We start from the raw sequence: 20,787 nt of genomic DNA on the forward strand, positions 1-20,787 counted from the left end.
AGTTCTCGATCCCCGATGGAGTAGTTTCTCTCCGCCGGAGAGAAGGTCCTAGAAAAAAAACCACAAGTAACAGCATGCCCGGAAGAATTTTTTTGTAGAAGGACCGCTCCAGCTCCCACTGAGGAGGCATCTACCTCCAATAGGAAGGGTTTAGATGGGTCAGGTCTGGAGAGCACGGGAGTAGAAGAAAAGGCAGACTTGAGCCGTTTAAATGCGTCTTCCGCTTGGGGAGACCAGGACTTGGGATTGGCATTCTTCTTGGTTAAAGCCGCGATAGGAGCCACAATAGTGGAAAAGTGTGGAATAAATTGTCTGTAATAATTGGCGAACCCCAAAAAACGTTGAATAGCACGGAGTCCGGAGGGGCGTGGCCAATCTAAGACGGCAGAGAGTTTATCCGGGTCCATTTGTAATCCCTGGCCAGAGACCAAGTATCCTAGGAAAGGAAGAGATTGACATTCAAACAGACATTTCTCCATTTTGGCATAAAGTTGATTGTCTCGAAGTCTCTGAAGAACCATGCGGACATGCTGGCGGTGTTCTTCTAAATTGGCAGAAAAAATCAGAATATCGTCCAGATACACAACAACACAGGAATATAAGAGATCACGAAAAATGTCATTAACAAAGTCTTGGAAGACGGCAGGGGCGTTGCACAGGCCAAAGGGCATGACCAGATACTCAAAGTGTCCATCTCTGGTGTTAAATGCAGTTTTCCATTCGTCCCCCTCCCTGATGCGGATGAGATTATAAGCACCTCTTAAGTCCAGTTTGGTAAAGATGTGGGCACCTTGAAGGCGATCAAAGAGTTCTGAGATAAGAGGTAGGGGGTAGCGGTTCTTTACCGTGATTTTATTAAGTCCGCGGTAATCAATGCAAGGACGTAGGGAGCCATCTTTTTTGGACACAAAAAAAAATCCAGCTCCGGCAGGAGAGGAGGATTTGCGGATAAACCCCTTTTTTAAATTTTCCTGGATGTATTCAGACATAGCAAGAGTCTCTGGGGCGGACAGAGGATAAATTCTGCCCCGGGGTGGAGTAGTGCCCGGGAGGAGGTCAATAGGACAGTCATAAGGCCTGTGAGGAGGTAAAGTCTCAGCTTGCTTTTTGCAAAACACGTCAGCATAATCCATATAAGCCTTAGGGAGACCGGTTACAGGGGGAACCACAGGGTCACGGCAGGGAGTACTGGGAACCGGTTTAAGACAGTCCTTGAAACAAGAAGTACCCCAGCTCTTGATCTCTCCTGTGGACCAATCAAGGGTTGGGGAATGGCGTTGAAGCCACGGTAATCCAAGGAGAATTTCGGAAGTGCAATTGGAGAGGACCAAAAACTAAATTTTTTCGTGATGAGGTCCGATGCACATTAGGAGGGGTTCCGTGCGGTAACGCACGGTACAGTCCAATCTTTCATTGTTAACACAATTGATGTAGAGGGGTCTGGCGAGACTGGTCACCGGGATGTTGAACCTGTTGATGAGAGAGGCCAAAATAAAATTTCCTGCAGATCCGGAATCCAAGAAGGCCATAGTATAGAAAGAGAAGGTAGAGGCAGATATCCGCACAGGCACAGTAAGGCGTGGAGAAGCAGAGTTGACATCCAGAACTGTCTCACCTTTGTGCGGAGTCAGCGTACGTCTTTCCAGGCGGGGAGGACGGATAGGACAATCCTTCAGGAAGTGTTCGGTACCGGCACAGTACAGGCAAAGATTCTCCATGCGGCGTCGTGTCCTCTCTTGAGGTGTCAAGCGAGACCGGTCAACTTGCATAGCCTCCACGGCGGGAGGCACAGGAACGGATTGCAGAGTACCAGAGGAGAGAGGAGCCGGGGAGAAAAAACGTCTCGTGCGAACAAAGTCCATATCCTGGCGCCTTTCGGAAAAACGCATGTCAATGCGAGTGGCTAGATGAATAAGTTCATGCAGGTTAGCAGGAATTTCTCGTGCGGCCAGAACATCTTTAATGTTGCTGGATAGGCCTTTTTTAAAGGTCGCGCAGAGGGCCTCATTATTCCAGGATAGTTCGGAAGCAAGAGTACGGAATTGGATGGCGTACTCGCCAACGGAAGAATTACCCTGGACCAGGTTCAGCAGGGCAGTCTCAGCAGAAGAGGCTCGGGCAGGTTCCTCAAAGACACTTCGAATTTCCGAGAAGAAGGAGTGTACAGAGGCAGTGACAGGGTCATTGCGGTCCCAGAGCGGAGTGGCCCATGACAGAGCTTTCCCAGACAGAAGGCTGACTACGAAAGCCACCTTAGACCTTTCAGTAGGAAACTGGTCCGACATCATCTCCAAGTGCAGGGAACATTGTGAAAGAAAGCCACGGCAAAACTTAGAGTCCCCATCAAATTTATCCGGCAAGGATAGTCGTAGGCCGGAAGCGGCCACTCGCTGCGGAGGAGGTGCAGGAGCTGGCGGAGGAGATGATTGCTGAAGCTGTGGTAGTAGCTGCTGTAGCATCACGGTCAGTTGAGACAGCTGGTGGCCTTGTTGCGCTATCTGTTGCGACTGCTGGGCGACCAACGTGGTGAGGTCGGCGACAACTGGCAGTGGAACTTCAGCGGGATCCATGGCCGGATCTACTGTCACGATTCGGCTGGCAGGAGGTGGATCCTCTGTGCCAGAGAGGGATTGGCGTGGACCGTGCTAGTGGACCGGTTCTAAGTTGCTACTGGTATTCACCAGAGCCCGCCGCAAAGCAGGATGGTCTTGCAGCGGCGGTAGCAACCAGGTCGTATCCACTAGCAACGGCTCAACCTCTCTGACTGCTGAAGATAGGCGCGGTACAAGGGAGTAGACAAGAGCAAGGTCGGACGTAGCAGAAGGTCGGGGCAGGCAGCAAGGATCGTAGTCAGGGGCAACGGCAGGAGGTCTGGAACACAGGCTAGGAACACACAAGGAAACGCTTTCACTGGCACAATGGCAACAAGATCCGGCGAGGGAGTGCAGGGGAAGTGAGGTATAAATAGGGAGTGCACAGGTGAACACACTAATTAAGTCAACTGCGCCAATCAGTGGCGCAGTGGCCCTTTAAATCGCAGAGACCCGGCGCGCGCGCGCCCTAAGGAGCGGGGCCGCGCGCACCGGGACAGGACCGACGGAGAGCGAGTCAGGTACGGGAGCCGGGGTGCGCATCGCGAGCGGGCGCCACTCGCATCGCGAATCGCATCCCGACTGGAAGAGGTATCGCAGCACACCCAGTCAGCAGATCTGACCGGGGCGCTGCAATTGCGAGGATGTTGCGAGCGCTCCGGGGAGGAGCGGGGACCCGGAGCGCTCGGCGTAACATATATATATATATATATATATACACACAGTATATTGAAGATACTGTGAAAATTCCCATTTTTTCGATCCCCTCTGATTGTAGTGTGGCTCTGTTGAACCCTTTTAGTATTTTCATCTTTGTGTCATTTTTGTTTCTGCACTCTTAGCAATAAAGATTTTTCATATATTACTTAGCATTTTAGTGTGCATTCCTTTGGTACTCTGTCTTTGCTCTTGGTGTATATTTGAATAAGAAAACACAAAAAAAAATGCATGCAATATGAACTGACACTACCCTTATTATACTAGGTTATAATGCGGGTGAGCAGCTGTAAAAGTGTTGCTCCCATTTAAAAAAAAAAAAAAACAAGTATCATGAAAATAACTCATCCCCTATTCGAAGGATAGGGGAAAAGTTTTAGATAGCAGGGGGTCCAAGCGCTGGGGACCCCCGTTCACGACCCCCGTACATACTGTATGCCGAATAGTTCTCCTATAGAGCTATATAGAGGGGTGCGGTGGTCCCTGCTTCAGGAGGGGGACGTGTCGCACCGTTGGGAAGGAGAGCCTGGGGTCTAAACAGGGGATCACGGGGGTCCCCGGCACTCGGACCACTTGCTATCTAAAACGTATCCACTATCCTTTGGATAGGGGATACTTTTTATCATGATACTTGTCCTTTAAGTTAGGTATCTCCAGAGTTATGCCTATTAGTAAGTCTGTTGCCATTGCGCTCCAGCATGCAATGGAGACGGAGAGCCGGCTTGTCCAATTCCCCTGCCCCATCAATATTCCACCCCCGGACCGCTCCCTTCAGTGACACAAGACCTGCTAGGGGAGGGGGTGGGGAAGGATACATACACTGCTGCCTGTCTATAGTCTGGTGTAGTGAAGAGCAGAGCAAGGCTCTCGCTTCACGGACGGGGATGGGCCAGGGCAGAATATTGATGAGGCAGAGGAGCTGAGCGGGCAGGCTTCCTGTCTCCATTGCGTGCTGGGGCAAAATGGCAATGGACCTACAGATGAGCATTACTCTGGAGATACCTAACGTAAATATGTTAGTAATATTTCTTTTTACAGCTATTAACCCGCACTATAACCCAGTATAATGGGTTTAGTGCGGGTGAAATAGCTGTCAGTTTCTCTTTAAAATTCTCAGCAGTTCAGGCTGATGCCTGCTGTAGCCAGGTCAATAGACAGATCACTAGATGATCTCATTAGGGGAATTGCAGTGAGGAGACTGCACCCCTTTTCTCTGCAAAGCCAAAGGATTCATGGAAAGTGAAGATAGTAGTTAAAAATCATTCCAGTGTGTAAATACAAATCAGTATGGCTGAAAATCCTTGCATACCACACCAGCTAAAACAGGTACGTACACGACATACACAAGAACCTTTACATTATTATTTTCTAATAGCCTATGCTGCACTATATAAGCAAAAAAATAAATAAAAAAAATTCTGGACTGTTAGTGTCCACCATACCATTCAATCAGGCAGGCTGCCCAGCATCTTATATGTGCACACCACATTTGTGTACACATATAAGATGCTGGGCAGTCCGCCTGATCAAATAGTATGAGCGACACTAATAGGTTGTAAGCCAGCATGATGCCCTACACATTATCATATAACTGGCAACTTGCATATGTCTTTTCTATATGCAACTATAATTCTAATCAGCTATCTCCCTTATTTAGGCGAGTAGTTGCTCATCATTTTTCACCTGTTTGACCCCTTAGAGCATTGTGGCAGGTCTACATGATGATGGGAATAGTTGTTTGGCCTGCCCTTGTACCAGTAAGTATGGCCTGATTTTTGTGCATTTGGAGTATTCCCTCCAGAAAAACTATAAAACTGAGATGCTGGACAAACCTTTGTTCAAGCCTGTGGCAAAAGCTGACCAGACATCCTAAGATACAGCTGGACTCTCACTCACAAGGACTGCTATACCATTATGCAGTAAGGACTTTCTTTTTGTTTTCTGAACTTGTCTTGACTTTTTTTATATATTTTTGTACCTCTATGTCATTTGTTTATTTTATACGTAGCACTGTGATACCTTTTTTCAGATTAAATGTTTAGCCCCTTTAGGACCCTAAGGACAGGAGCATTTTTTTTTTTATCTGACCTCTATCACTTTATGCATTAATAACTTTGGGATGCTTTTACTTATAAATTTGCTTCCGAGATAGTTTTTTTGTGACATATTCTACTTTATGTTAGTGGTAAATTTTTGTCAATCCTTGCATCATTTCTTGGTGAAAAATTCCAACATTTCAGGTAAAAAATTAGAAAATTTAGCATTTTTCTAACTTTGAAGCTCTCTGCTTGTAAGGAAAAGGGACATGTCAAATAAATTACATATTGATTCACATATACAATATGTCTACTTTATGTTGGCATCATAAAGTTGGCATGTTTTTACTTTTTGAAGACATCAGAGGGCTTCAAATTATAGCAGCAATTTTTCACGAAAATTTCAAAATCAGAATTTTTTAGGGACCAGTTAAGTTCAGAAGTGAATTTGAGGGTCTTTATGTTGGAAATCCCACTATGATGGACCCCATTGTGAAAACTGCACCCTTCAAAGTATTCAAAATGACATTCAGAAAGTTTGTTAACCCTTTAGGTGTTTCACAGGAATAGCAGCAAAATGGAGAAAAATCTCAATTTTTTACACTAACATGTTATTGTAGCCCAATTGTTTTCATTTTTACAAGGGGTAAAAGGTAAAAAGGCCCCCAAAACATGTAATTAATTTTCTCTCAAGTAAGGAAATGCCTCATATGTGGATGTAAAGTGCTCTGTGGGTGGGATTTTGGAGAGCAAATTTTGCTGAAATGTTTTTTGGGGGCATGTCACATTTAGGAAGCCCACAAGTGTCAGAACAGTAAAAATATCCCCACACGGCATTATATTTTGGAAACTAGACCCCTCAAGGTACTTAACAAGGGGTAAATTGACTTGTTATTCCCCACAGATGATTGACGAACTTGCATTAAAATGGGACGTGAAAATGAAATATTTTTTTTTAACACTAAAGTGCTGGTGTTACCGCAAACTTTTCATTTTCACAAGGACTAATATGAGAAAATGCCCCTCACAATTTGTAACCCCATTTCTCTCGAGTAAGGAAATACTTCATATGTGGATGTAAAGTGCTCTGTGGGTACACTAGAGGGTTTAGAAGGGAAGGAGCGACATTTGGCTTTTGGAGAGCGAATTTTGCTGAAATGGTTTTGGGGGGGCATGTTGCATTTAGGAAGCCCCCATATGGCAAGAACAGTAAAAAAAAATAAACGCATGGCATACTATTTTGGAAACTACACCCCTCAAGGAAGGTAACAAGGGGTAAAGTGAGCCTTAGAACCCCACAGGTGATTGACGAACTTTCGTTAAAATGGGACGCAAAAATAAAAAAATAAAAACATTTTCAATAAAATGCTGGAGTTACCCCAAATTTTTCATTTTCACAAGGGGTGACAGGAGGAAAAGCCCCCAAAAATTTGTAACCCCATTTCTTCTGAGTATGGAAATACCCCATATATACATATGGATGTAAAGTGCTCTGTGGGTGCACTACGATGCTCAGAAGAGAAAGAGCGCCATTCGGCTTTTGAAGAGAGAATTTGGTTGGAATGGAAGTCGGGGGCCGTGTGCTTTTACAAAGCCCCCATGGAGCCAGAACAGTTACCCCCCCCCCCCACATGTGACCCCATTTTGGAAACAACACCCCTCATGGAATGTAATAAGGGGTGCAGTGAGCATTTACACCCCACTGGCATTTGATAGATCTTTGGAACAGTGGGCTGTGCAAATGAATGAAAAATTGAATTTTTTCATTTTCACGGATCACTGTTACAAAAATCTGTCAGACACCTGTGGGGTGTAAATGCTCACTGCACCCCTTGTTACAATCCGTGAGGGTTTGTTTCCAAAATGGGGTCACATGTGGGGGGGGGTCAACTGTTCTGGCAGCATGGGGGCTTTGTTAAGTACCAGGACGCGAGGGTGCACCTGTACACCCTCCGTCCCCAACAGGTTAATTAACCCCTTAAAGACCAAACGTGTTTCAGTTTTTGCACTTTCGTTTTTCCTCCTTACATTTAAAAAATCATAACCCTTTCAATTTTGCACCTAAAAATCCATATTGATGGCGTTTTTTTTTTTAGCTTTAGCGCCACCAATTTAAATTTGTAATGACATCAGTCATTTTACCCAAAAATCTACGGCGAAATCATTGTGTGACAAAATTGAAGAGAAAACACCATTTTGTAACTTTTGGGGGCTTCCGTTTCCACGCAGTATATTTTTCGGTAAAAATTACACCATATCTTTATTCTGTAGGTCCATACATTTAAAATGATATCCTACTTATATAGGTTTGATTTTGTTGTATTTCTGGAAAAAATCATAACTACATGCACATAAATGTATACATTTAAAATTGTCATCTTCTGACCCCTATAACTTTTTTATTTTTCCACAAAAGGGGCGGTATGAGGGCTAATTTTTTGTGCCATGATCTGAAGTTTTTATCGTACCATTTTTGTTTTGATCTGACTTATTGATCGTTTTTATTCATTTTTTTTATGGTATAAAAAGTGAACAAAAATACGCTATTTTGAGCTTTGGAATTTTTTTTGCGTGTACCCAATGGCCGTGCTGTTTAATTAACAATATATTTTTATGGTTCGAACATTTATGCACGCTGCAATACCACATATGTTTGTCTTTATTTTTATTTACACACTTTTTTTTTATGGGAAAAGGGGGGTAATTCCGATTTTTATTAGGAAAGGACACAGACACAACACAGGGACCGTAGCCCAATGATGACCAGGGCAGTAGATAAAGAACAGATTAATGACAGGGCCATAATAGGTGTGCCAAAATGCAGGCCCACTTCAATAGTTACAGTAAGAAAGCAAACAAGCAAACATTAAAGGGGTACTCCGCCCCTGGCATCTTATCCCCTATCCAAAGGATAGGGGATTAGATGTTAGATCGCCGCGGTCCCGCTGCTGGGGACCCCCGGGAGCGCCGCTGCGGCAGCCCGCCATCATTACTGCACAGAGAGAGTTCGCTCTGTGCGTAATAACGGGCGATACAGGGGCCGGAGCAGCGTGACATCATGGCTCCACCCCTCATGACATCACGGCCCGTCCCCTTAATGCAAGTCTATGGCAGGGGGCGTCACGACCTCCACGCCCCCTCCCATAGACTTGTATTGACGGGGCGGGCCGTGACGTCACGAGGGGCAGAGCCGTGACTTAATGATGCTCCGGCCCCTGTAGTGCCCGTCATTACGTGCAGAGCGATCTCGCTCTGTGCAGTAATGATAGCGGGGTGCTGCAGCAGCGATCCCCGGGGTCCCCAGCAGTGGGACACCGGCGATCTGACATCTTATCCCCTATCCTTTGGATAGGGGATAAGATGTCTAGGGGCGGAGTACCTCTTTAACAAATTAACAGGAACAGGCGAAAGACCTTGAGGGCCAAAAAACTAAAAGGGAAGGGGGGGGGGAGACAAACCGGGGGAGGACAAGGACCAACATAAAACAACCACACGGGGGGGACCGAGCAAAAAAAAAAAGAGCGAAAAGGAGAAGAAAAAAAAGAAAAAGAGAGTAAGGAATCAAGGCGGTTGCCTATCAGAAAAACGATCCCAGGGCTCCCAGACCGAAAGAAATGAGGGAATAGAATTATTCAAGGTGGCCGTTAAGAACTCTAAAGAATGGATCTCATGTATACGGAGTAGGAGGTCTGACTCAGAAGGAGGGAGGGTCCTCTTCCAACATTTGGCAATGAGAGTTTTAGCAGCTAAAACAATATGCATAAAGAGCTTAAAGGTTTCTTAGACAGGGAGGTGTGGGAAAGATGAAGAAGGTAAATAAGAGGATCTAGGGGGACCGACACGCCCAGAACCTCAGATAACTCCCGTACTTAATTCCAATAATCTACTATAAGAGGACAAGACCAAAAGATATGAAACACCGTACCCAAACCCACCCCACAACGCCAGCACTGAGGGGGGATGTCAGGGTTGAGTTTATTTAACAGCTCCGGCGTATGATACCACCCCATAAGCAGTTTATATTGGGTCTCTTTATAGGCGGTACAGGAGGTTGGAGACAGGCCCGGACTGGCCTACCGGGATACCGGGAATTATTCCGGGGGGGCGCTGGGCCTGGGGCCGCTTTGGGGCTGGATTAACGCAGGGGCTCCAGGCCCCTACATGAAAATAGGCCCAGCGGGCTGCACAGGCTGCCGGCATAGGCCGCCTTGTGCCGACGATAAAGAGAGCCGGCCCTGCACTGTCCCAGGCCGGCCCTGCTTCGTACTTACGGCCCTGGGTGGTCGGCTGCCTGGGAGAGGCACTTTGAACTCCGACGTGGCGCGTTGCTGTGCTTAGACGTAAGGTCACCGTGGGGGTGACGTGACCTCACGTCTAAACGCAGCAGCGCAACGTCGGAGTTCACTGTGCCACCGAACAGTGCGCCCGCCACCCTGGCTGCTCTCTCTCTTGTACAGAACCCCGTTTGTCCTCAGGTACAGAATCCCGCTTGTCCTCAGGTACAGAGTCCCGCATGTCCTCAGGTACATAGCCCCGCTTGACCTCAGTGTGCAGAGCCCCGCTTGACCTCAGTGTGCAGAGCCCCGCTTGACCTCAGTGTGCAGAGCCCCGCTTGACCTCAGTGTGCAGAGCCCCGCTTGACCTCAGTGTGCAGAGCCCTGCATGTCCTCAGTGTACGGAGCCCTGCTTGTCCTCAGTGTACGGAGCCCTGCTTGTCCTCAGTGTACAGAGCCCCGCTTGTCCTCAGTGTACAGTGCCCCGCTTGTCCTCAGTGTACAGAGCCCCGCTTGTTCTCAGGTACAGAGCCCCGCCAGAGGGGACACTGCACAGCAAGAAGAAGAAAACAGTAAGAGCAATAGAAAAAAATATTGACCAGGAAGCCAATGCGGAGGCCAAGACCACCGAAGCGGACCATGAGCCAAAGCATGGGCGGTCCATTACTACGGCCTCGAGAGGGGACATGGAAGGATACCACAAAAAAAAAAAAAACACCAAAAGGTTAGGCATCCGACTAGCCACAGTAAAATATATATACAGGGACAATAACCATAGGTGACCAGAAAATGCAACATCACTGTAAGAACGGAAGTTGTTCGAGACAAATGCAGTCAAGGGAAGGGGAGGGACCCCCCATCCATCAGGGATCGACTAGAGAACAATAAAATCCCAAGTCCCGGGCATCACAAAAATAAATCAGAGTCTCTGTCAGCACACCAAGGGGGAACCCGAGGGGGAATCCCCGGAGCTTGTGGGGAGGACTTCTTCTGGGAACCAGATCGGTTGCCACACAGGAGGCAGAGGAGGAGGGGGGAGACATCTTCCAGAGCGTCAGCCAAGACACCTCCTGATACAGTTGAATAGGGGCACCATCGAAATCAAAATGTCTCAGAGATCTAGCTTTAGCCATGATAGCCTCCTTGACTTGGAAATCATGCACGCAACAGATAACATCCCACGGCGTGCCCGTAGATGATTTAGGGCGGAGCGCCCTGTGAGCCCTGTCCAGCTTGATTTCATGAGAGGAAGGCCCCCTGCTCATCATTCCCCCCCTGTCCAATTAGATCTCTCGTCACCTCTAAGTTTTGCAGTAATAATGGATGAATCTGTATGTGAGGCTCTAGCTGTTACAAAACTACAACGCCTATAATGCCTGAAGCTCTCCAGACATAATGGGTGTTGTAGCTTTGCAACAGCTGGAAAGAGTGACTTTAACTGAAGTGATTTTAGACCATGCAGGCCATTTTATTTTAACGGGGGCCTGACTCCTGTGAAACCCACCAAAAAATAAATAAAAAAAAGGCGACAGTCTAATATGCCCAGGCGTATTTTTGGTCTCAGTCTGCTCCTTACTTGACAGTCTCAGTGGAAGGGAAGGGGGACTGTCGGGGGGTCAAGAAAAGAAATAGATGGTTAATGGGGACAGATCTGCCTGGAGAGGCAAGATCTCTCTGTCCCCATCTTAAGGGGGGAGGTGTCAGGCCCAAGGCCTGATTATGGAAACATACATGTGCATTATAATTGTATTTGTGCATAATGTATAATCTGAGACATGGGTGAGGGTTCATTCAGACTGTATTTGTTTCAGAGGGAAACCACTATAAAACGGAGATGCTGGACAAACCTTTGTTCAGGCCTGTGGCAAAAGCTGACAAGACATCCTAAGATACAGCTGGACTCTCACTCACAAGGACTGCTATACAATTATGCTGTAAGGACTTTCTTTTTGTTTTCTGAACTTGTCTTGCCGAACTTTTTTATCCATTTTTGTACCTCTATGTCATTTGTTTATTTTAGACGTAGCACTGTGATACCTTTTTTCAGATTAAATATTTAATTAATCAGCTCTGGTCTTTGATCCCTAAATATAGGAGCTTACCTTTCTGAAGGGAGCTCTGGTGAAACACGTTGATCAAAGGGTTAATTTGGTGACTTGCTGGGACTAGTAGTGGATACCCAGAGGCCTGGTGGCTTTAACTGCTGCACCATCACATTCTCTCTAGTGTCTTGGCTGGACCAATAGGGTGTGATCGTGACAGGCCGCTACATTGGACTCCCAAATAATTTGTATGTAATACCACTGAATGCAATCAAAAAAGTTGTTATTAGGGGAGAAAAGTCTCCCCCTCTCCCACCAACACATGTAAATGTCACCAGTGATCTGCAGATAACATAACCATCATCAAACATGAAAAAATTAAGAGTTAAAAGATATTCAACATACAAAAAAGGTACTCCTGCAGATCACTGGGGTGTCGAGATTAAGAATCCAAAAATCACTGTAGAGCCATAATGGCTTTGTCATGAGGAATGACAGAATATAAGGAGGTGATATCTGCTGTAATCCATCAAAAAATGTTTTTGCCATGTAAAATGATGGAAACATGCCAGATCATGCTTGGTATCCCTTAGATAGCCAGGAATTTTGGAGACTAGGGGTTGGAGTAACACATCTGTCCAAGCACATGGTCTTTCATTAACACCTTAACCCCTTAAGGACTCAGCCTATTTGGGCCTTAAAGTGCAACTGTCATGAAATTGTGGTGCAATAACCTGCACACAGCCTTTGTACTGTGTGCAGGTGGTGGGTATAGCAATATTTTTACCTAATATTTGGTGGCTTACATGACTGCAAAAAGCCACTGGCGGTCGGATAGGCGTGGTGCGAAGAACGCGATGCCCCGCCACTGGCCACACCCACCCCCACCCCATATATCTGCGCTAGGACTGCTGTGTGATTGCCACACAGGTCCCAGCGCATGCGCCCTTCAGCTAATCTAACCTGTGCGCCACTGTGTGTCATCCAGCAAGCGCTCGCTCCCACCGCCGTCTTCCTCCTTAGTGCGTAATCAGGTTAGTTCTCGATACAAGGTGCAGAGAGGAAGCGCGCTCTCTGCACCTAGCACTGCGCAGGCACACTGAGGAGGAAGACAGCGGAAGGAGCAAGCGCTTGCTGGATGACACACAGCGGCGCGGAGGTTAGATTTGCTGAAGGGCGCATGCGCTGGGATCTGTGTGTCAATCACACAGCGGTCCCAGCGCTGACATACGGGGTAGGCGTGGGGGTGGGCGTGGCATCGCGTACCTCGCGCCACGCCTATCTGACCATCAGTGGCTTTGAATAAAAGCATTTTTTGCAGTCATGAAAGCTTGCAAATTTCAGGTAAAAATATTGCTATACCCACCACCTGCACACAGTACAAAGGCTGTGCGCAGGTTATTGCACCAAAATTTCATGACAATTGCGCTTTAACCCCTTGGGGACAGAGCCCATTATGACCCTAAGGACGAGAGCATTTTTTGCAAATCTGACCACTGTCACTTTAAGCATTAATAACTCTGGGATGCTTTTACTTATAAATTTGATTCCGAGATTGTTTTTTCGTGACATATTCTACTTTATGTTGGTGGTAAATTTTCGGCGATACTTGCATCCTTTCTAGGTGAAAAATGCAAAAATTTCATGAAAAATTAGAAAATTTTGCATTTTTCTAACTTTGAAGCTCTCTACTTATAAGGAATATGGATATTCCAAATAAATTATGTATTGATTCACATATACAATATATCTACTTTATGTTTGCATCATAAAATTGACGAGTTTTTGCTTTTGGAATACATCAGGGGGCTTCAAAGTTCAGCAGCAATTTTCCAATTTTTCGCAAAATTTTCAAAATCGGAATTTTTCAGGGACCAGTTCAGGTTTGAAGTGGATTTGAAGGGTCTTCTGGTGAGAAATACCCAATAAATGACCCCATTATAAAAACTGCACCCCTCAAAGTATTCAAAATGACAATCAGTAAGTGTGTTAACCCTTTAGGTGTTTCACAGGAATAGCAGCAAAGTGAAGGAGAAAATTCAAAATCTTCATTTTTTACACTGGCATGTTCTTGTAGACCCAGCTTTTGAATTTTTACAAGGGGTAAAAGGAAAAAAATTCTCTCAAAATTTGTAACCCAATTTCTCTCGAGTAAGAAAATACCTCATATGTGTATGTCAAGTGTTCGGCGGGTGCACTAGAGGGCTCAGAAGCGAAGGAGCAACAATGGGATTTAGGAGAGTGAGTTTTTCTGAAATGGTTTTTGGGGGGCATGTCCCATTTAGGAAGCCCCTATGGTGCCAGGACAGCAAAAAAAAAAACACATCGCACACTATTATGGAAACGACACCCCTCAAGGAACGTAACAAGGGGTACGGTGAGCCTTAACACCCCACAGGTGTTTGACAACTTTTTGTTAAAGTCGGATGTGTAAATGAAAAAAGTATATTTTTCCACTAAAATGCTGGTTTTTCCCCAAATTTTACTTTTTTACAAAGGGTAATAGGAGAAAATGCCCCCCAAAATTTGTATGGAGTATGGAAATACCCCATATGTGGACGTCAAGTGCACTACGAGCGAACTACAATGCTCAGAAGAGAAGGAGCACCATTGAGCTTTTACAGAGATAATTTGTTTGGAATGGAAGTCGGGGGCCATGTGCATTTACAAAGCCCCCCCGTGGTGCCAGAACAGTGGACCCCCCCACATGTGACCCCATTTTGGAAACTACACCCCTCACGGAATGTAATAAGGGGTGTAGTGAGCATTTACACCCCACTGGTGTTTGCCAGATCTTTGGAACAGTGGGCTGTGCAAACGAAAAAATTAAATTTTTCATTTTCACAGACCATTGTTCCAAAAATCTGTCAGACCCCTGTGGGGCGTAAATGCTCACTGTACCCCTTATTACATTCCATGAGGGGTGTAGTTTCCAAAATGGGGTCACATGTGGGTATTTATTATTTTGCATTTATGTCAGAACCGCTGTAAAATCAGCCACCCCTGTGCAAATCACCAATTTCGGCCTCAAATGTACATAGTGCGCTCTCACTCCTGAGCCTTGTTGTGCGCCCGCAGAGCATTTTACGCCCACATATGGGGTATTTCCGTACTCAGCAGAAATTGCGTTACAAATTTTGGGGGTCTTTTTTTCCTTTTACCTCTTGTGAAAATAAAAAGTAAGGGGCAACACCAGCATGTTAGTGTAAAATTTTTTTTTTTTTTACACTAACAGGCTGGTGTAGACCCCAACTTTTCCTTTTCATAAGGGGTAAAAGGAGAAAAAGCCCCCCAAAATTTGTAGTGCAATTTCTCCCGAGTACGGAAATACCCCATATGTGGCCCTAAACTGTTTCCTTGAAATACGACAGGGCTCCAAAGTGAGAGAGCACCATGCGCATTTGAGGACTAAATTAGGGATTGCACAGGGGTGGACATAGGGGTATTCTACGCCAGTGATTACCAAACAGGGTGCCTCCAGCTGTTGCTAAACTCCCAGCATGCCTGGACAATCAGTGGCTGTCCGGAAATGCTGGGAGTTGTTGTTTTGCAACAGCTGGAGGCTCCGTTTTGGAAACACTGCTGTACAATACGTTTTTTATTTTTATTGGGGGGGGGGGGGGGGGACAGTGTAAGGGGGTGTATATGTAGTGTTTTACCCTTTATTAGGTGGTAGTGTAGTGTAGTGTAGTGTTTTTAGGGTACATTCACACTGGCGGGTTACGGTGAGTTTCCCGCTAGGAATTTGCGCTGCGGTCTGCACGGTCTGTCAGTACATGCTGGGAGTTGTAGTTTTGCAACAGCTGGAGGCACACTGGTTGGAAAACCTTCAGTTAGGTTCTGTTACCTAACTCAGTATTTTCCAACCAGTGAGCCTCCAGCTGTTGCAAAACTACAACTCCCAGCATGCACGGTCTGTCAGTACATGCTGGGAGTTGTAGTTTTGAAACAGTTGGAGGCACACTGGTTGGAAAATATTGAGTTGGGTTCTGTTACCTAACTCAGTATTTTCCAACCAGTGTGCCTCCAGCTGTTGCAAAACTACAATTCCCAGCATGTCTGATCACAGAAGGGTGATGTAGTTATGCAACAGCTGGAGGTACGCAACTACAACTCCCAGCATGCCGAGACAGCTGTTTGCTGTGTGGGCATGCTGGAATTTGTAGTTTTGCAACATCTGGAGTGCTACAATTTAGAGACCACTGAACAGTGATCTCCAAACTGTGGACCTCCAGATGTTGCAAAACTACAACTCCCAGCATGCCCAGACAGCAAACAGCTGTGTGGGCATGCTGGGAGTTGTAGTTTTGCAAGATCTAGAGAGCAGTATAGAGATCACTGTGCAGTGGTCTCTAAACTGCAGACCTCCAGCTGTTGCAAAACTACAAATTCCAGCATGCCCACACAGCAAACAGCTGTCTGGGCATGCTGGGAGTTGTAGTTTTGCAACATCTGGAGGGCTACAGTCTAGAGACCACTATAGTGGTCTCAGACTGTAGCCCTCTAGATGTTGCTATGCAACTACTCACCGGCTTCCGTCGCATCCGGGAGCCGTCCTCTTCTGCCGCACGCCGCCGCAGATCTCCGTCGCCGCCGCCGATTCCCGTAGCTCCGCTGCCTCCGGAGGGGTAAGTGGACTCCGGCGCCGCTCCTCTTCGTTTTCCCCGTTCTGCCCCGCCTATTGTGCGAGGGCAGGACGGGGAAAACGAAAGTAAACCTCCTATCGCTTTAGGGGGATCGTGGGTGTCTTAGACACCCGCGATCCCCCTTCTATTCCGGGTCACCATAGACCCGTAATGACCCGGAATCGGCGCAAATCGCAAGTGTGAATTCACTTGCGATTTGCGCCGATCGCCGACATGGGGGGGTCTAATGACCCCCCTGGGCATTTGCACGGGGTGCCTGCTGATAGATATCAGCAGTCACCCCGGCCCGGTCCCCGCCCGGCGCGCGGCGGGGGCCGAAATTCCCACGGGCGTATGGATACGCCCTTCGTCCTTAAGTACCAGGACACAAGGGCGTATGCATACGCCCTTCGTCCCCAACAGGTTAAGGACAATTTTATTTTTACGTTTTCGTTTTTTCCTCCACGCCTTCAAAAAATCATAACTCTTTTATATTTTCATCCACAGACTAGTATGAGGGCTTGTTTTTTCCATGCCCAGTTGTCTGTTGTACTGCAATCACTCACTTTACCATAAAATGTATGGCTCAACCAAAAAAATACTATGTGTGTGGGCAAATTAAAAAGAAAAACCACAATTTTGCAAATTTTGGAAGGTTTCGTTTTCACGCTGTAAAATTTACGGTAAAAATGACATGTGTTCTTTATTCTTTGGGTCAATACGATTAAAATGATACCCATGATAACGTACTTTTCTATTACTATTGCACTTCAAAAAAATCGCAAACTGTTTAACCAAATTAGTACGTTTAAAATCCCCCTTTGATGTCCTATAACTTTTTCATTTTCTGTATAAGCGGCGGTATAAGGGCTCATTTTTTGCGCCGTGATCTGTACTCTTTATTGATACCATTTGCTTGCATAAAACTTAATACATTTTTTATAATTTTTTGGGGGAATAAAATGTTATAAAAAAAAAGCAGCTATTTTGGACTTTTTTATTTTTTACGTTCACACCGTTCACCATACGGTATCATTAACATTTTGTTTAAACTTTTTTTAGCTTTTATTTTTACACTATAATAGTCCCCATGCGAATGCTAATACTGTTCAGTGCTATGCATAGGACATAGCACTGATCAGTATTATCGGTCATCTTCTGCTCTGGTCTGCTTGATCGCAGACCAGAGCAGAAGACCCGTGGAAAGCAGCGGAGGCAGGTAAGGGGACCTCCATCTGCCGTTCTGGATGAACGGATCGCCGCAGCAGTGCTGTGGGAGATCCGATCATCCATTTTAGTGACCGCAATGCTGCAGATGCCGTGATCTCTATAAACCACGGCATCACAGCACCTGAGGGGTTAATGGCGGACATCTGGGCGATTGCGGATGTCCGCCATTACCGGCGGGTCCCTGGCTGCTATCAGCAGCAGGGACCTGCCGCGCATGACCCAAGCATCACTCCGATGCTCGCTGTTATGTATAGGACGTAAATGTACATCCTAATGCGTTAAGTACCAGCTCACCAGGACGTACATTTACATCCGGCGTCGTTAAGGGGTTAAGGACCAGGCCCATTTTGCCCTTTAGGACCAGACCAATTTTATTTTTGCATTTTCGCTTTTATATTTCCATCCACAGACTCATATGAGGGCTTGTTTTTTGCGTCACCAATTGTACTTTGTAATTACATCACTTATTTTACCATAAAATGTATGGCGCAGCCAAACAAATATTATTTATGTGGGAAAATTGAAAAGAAAACTGCAATTTAGCAAATTTTGGAAGGTTTTGTTTTCATGCTGTACACTTTATGATAAAAATTACATGTTTTCTTTATTCTGTGGGTCAATACGATTAACCCCTTAAGGACACGGGTTTTTCCATTTTCGTTTTTTCCTCCTTACCTTTAAAAAATCATAACTCTTTGAATTTTGCACCTAAAAATCCATATGATGGCTTATTTTTTGCGCCACCAATTCTACTTTGTAATGACATCAGTCATTTTACCCAAAAATCTATGGCGAAATGGGAAAAAAAATAATTGTGAGACAAAATTGAAAAAAAACAAAAAACGCCATTTTGTAAATTTTGGGGGCTTCCATTTCTACACAGTACATTTTTCGGTAAAAATGACACCTTCCCTTTATTCTGTAGGTCCATTTGATTAAAATGATACCCTACTTATGTAGGTTTGATTTTGTCGTACTTCTGGAAAAAGCATAACTACATGCAGGAAAATTTATATATTTGAAATTGTCATCTTCTGACCCCTATAACTTTTTTTATTTTTCTGCGTATTGGGCGTATGGGGCGATATGAGCAATTTTTTTGCGCTGTGATCTCAAGTTTTTAGCTGTACTATTTTTGTATTGATCGGACTTTTTGATCGCTTTTTATAAATTTTTTCATGACATAAAAAGTGACCAAAAATACACAATTTTTTTTGCGCGTATGCCATAGACCGTATGGTTTAATTAATTATATATTTTTATAATTCGGACTAGGGATGTCCCGATACCATTTTTTTAAGACCGAGTATGAGTACAGATACTTTCATTTTAGTACTCGCTGATACCAATTATAAGTACTTTGATTTTAAAGGGAATCTGACAGCAGGGTGACGCGGTTTCTGGCGCTGTTTACCATGTTGGTATGTGGGTTCCTTGTTGTGTATAATAGAGGCGGCTGCTCTAGTATGAGCCAAGATTTTTCTCTTCTCCATTGGACAGAACAGGGAATTTGCATTCGCTGCGAGACCTATGACCACATGGTGAGCAGCGGTAGAAACCGGGTCACCTGTACTATCTACCTATAAATTCAAGTTAGTGCAGGTGACTCTGCTGTAAGATTGTCTTTAATAGTAGGTAGTATCCCCTTGCAGACATTAGCAGCAGCCCCCCCCCCCTGTAGACAGCAGCCCCCCTGTAGACAGCAGCCCCCCTGTAGACAGCAGCCCCCCTGTAGACAGCAGCCCCCCCTTGTAAACAGCAGCCCCCCTGTAGACTGTAGCCCCCCCTGGAGACATTAGTAGCAACCCCCCTGTAGACCACAAACCCCCTTTAGACAGTGGGCCCCCATTTAAACAGCAGCAGGCCCCCTTTAGACAGCAGCAGCAGGGGCCCCCGTTTAGACAGCAGCCTCCCCTCCCCCCCCTCCCTGTAGACAGCAGGGCTCACCGTTTAGACAGCAGCCCCCCTCCTTCCCCCTGAAGACAGCAGGGCCCCCCTTAAGACAGCAACAGCAGGCCCCCCTGTAGACATTAGTAGCAGCCCCCTCCATGCAGACAGCTCATCTGTGGCTGTCCTCTGTCAGGTGCTGCCGCTCCACTGTCCCGTCCTCCCGATGGAGTCCTATGTCACTGTTCTCCAGTCCTCCTGATGGCGTCCTATGGAGGAGCATGTGACATATACGTCACTGCTTCCTCCGTAGCGTTACGCTGGGCGCAGGGGAGGAAGTGGAGTGACGTGTGTGTCACATGCTCCTCCATGGAACACTGTGATGCGGACGGAAGGATGGGAGAACGGGGCAGCGGAGTGGCACCTGGTATCGGACATGGTATCTGGGACATTAAACGAGTCCCCGATACCATGCAAATGGCTAGTATCGGCCCCGATACCGATACTAGTATCGGTATCGGGACATCCCTAATTAGGACATTTCCGCATACGGCGATATCACATGTTTATTTTTATTTAAACAGTTTTTTTTTAAATGGGAAAAGGGGGTGGTTCAAACTTTAATTAGGGAAGGAGTTAAAGGAGTTAAAGCCAAAAAAGTTCTTATTTTTCCACAATATTTTAGAGTTTTTCACAAAAAGCTGGATGTATCAACAAAAATGTATAACTTATATAAAGTACATTATCTGGCACTTTTTTCCCCTTTTTTTTGCAGTGTTATAGCGCCTATAGGGGGCTATAACACTGCACACACTGATCTTTTACATTGTTCAATGGTTTCTCATAATATTTAACAATATATTTTAATAGTTCAGACTTTTAATGCACGCGGCGATACCAAATATGTGTATTCATTTTTTTTACGCTTTTTTGACTTTTTTTTTTTTTTTTTTTACACTTTAACCCCTTAACGACGCACCGCGATCCCGCATCATATCGCGTCGGTCCTGGCGCTCATCAACGGCCGTGACCCGCGGCTAATACCTCACATCGCCGATCGCGGTGATGTGCGGTATTAACCCTTTAGAAGTGGCGGTCAAAGCTGACCGCCGCTTCTAAAGTGAAAGTGAAAGTGACCCGGCTGCTCAGTTGGACTGTTCGGGACCGCCGCGGTGAAATCGCGGCGTCCCGAACAGCTTACAGGACACCGGAAGGGCCCTTACCTGCCTCCTCGGTGTCCGATCGGCGAATGACTGCTCCGTGCCTGAGATCCAGGCAGGAGCAGTCAAGCGCCGATAACATTGCTCACAGGCGTGTTAATACACGCCAGTGATCTGTGCAAGAGATCAGTGTGTGATTTTGGTCACTTTTTATACCATTAAAAA

At 45.9% G+C, this 20,787-nt stretch overlaps 1 protein-coding gene across 25 annotated transcripts in view; it reads right to left on the minus strand.

The window, feature by feature from the left end:
• The window catches only part of LOC130274049 (ethanolaminephosphotransferase 1-like), a 400,414-nt gene that overhangs the window by 160,755 nt on the left and 218,872 nt on the right, over positions 1-20,787 (minus strand). The window contains exon 1 of one of the 25 annotated variants that reach the window (XM_056521871.1): positions 11,721-11,814. The exons of 23 other annotated variants lie outside the window; for them this stretch is intronic. The gene's annotated coding sequence lies outside the window, so the exon portion shown is untranslated. Of the gene's footprint in view, positions 1-11,720; positions 11,815-20,787 lie in introns of those variants that run through there. One more of the 25 variants, XM_056521867.1, reaches the window with a different exon arrangement.

This window comes from Hyla sarda, chromosome 5 (assembly GCF_029499605.1).
Source record: "Hyla sarda isolate aHylSar1 chromosome 5, aHylSar1.hap1, whole genome shotgun sequence".
Taxonomy (NCBI): domain Eukaryota; kingdom Metazoa; phylum Chordata; class Amphibia; order Anura; family Hylidae; genus Hyla; species Hyla sarda.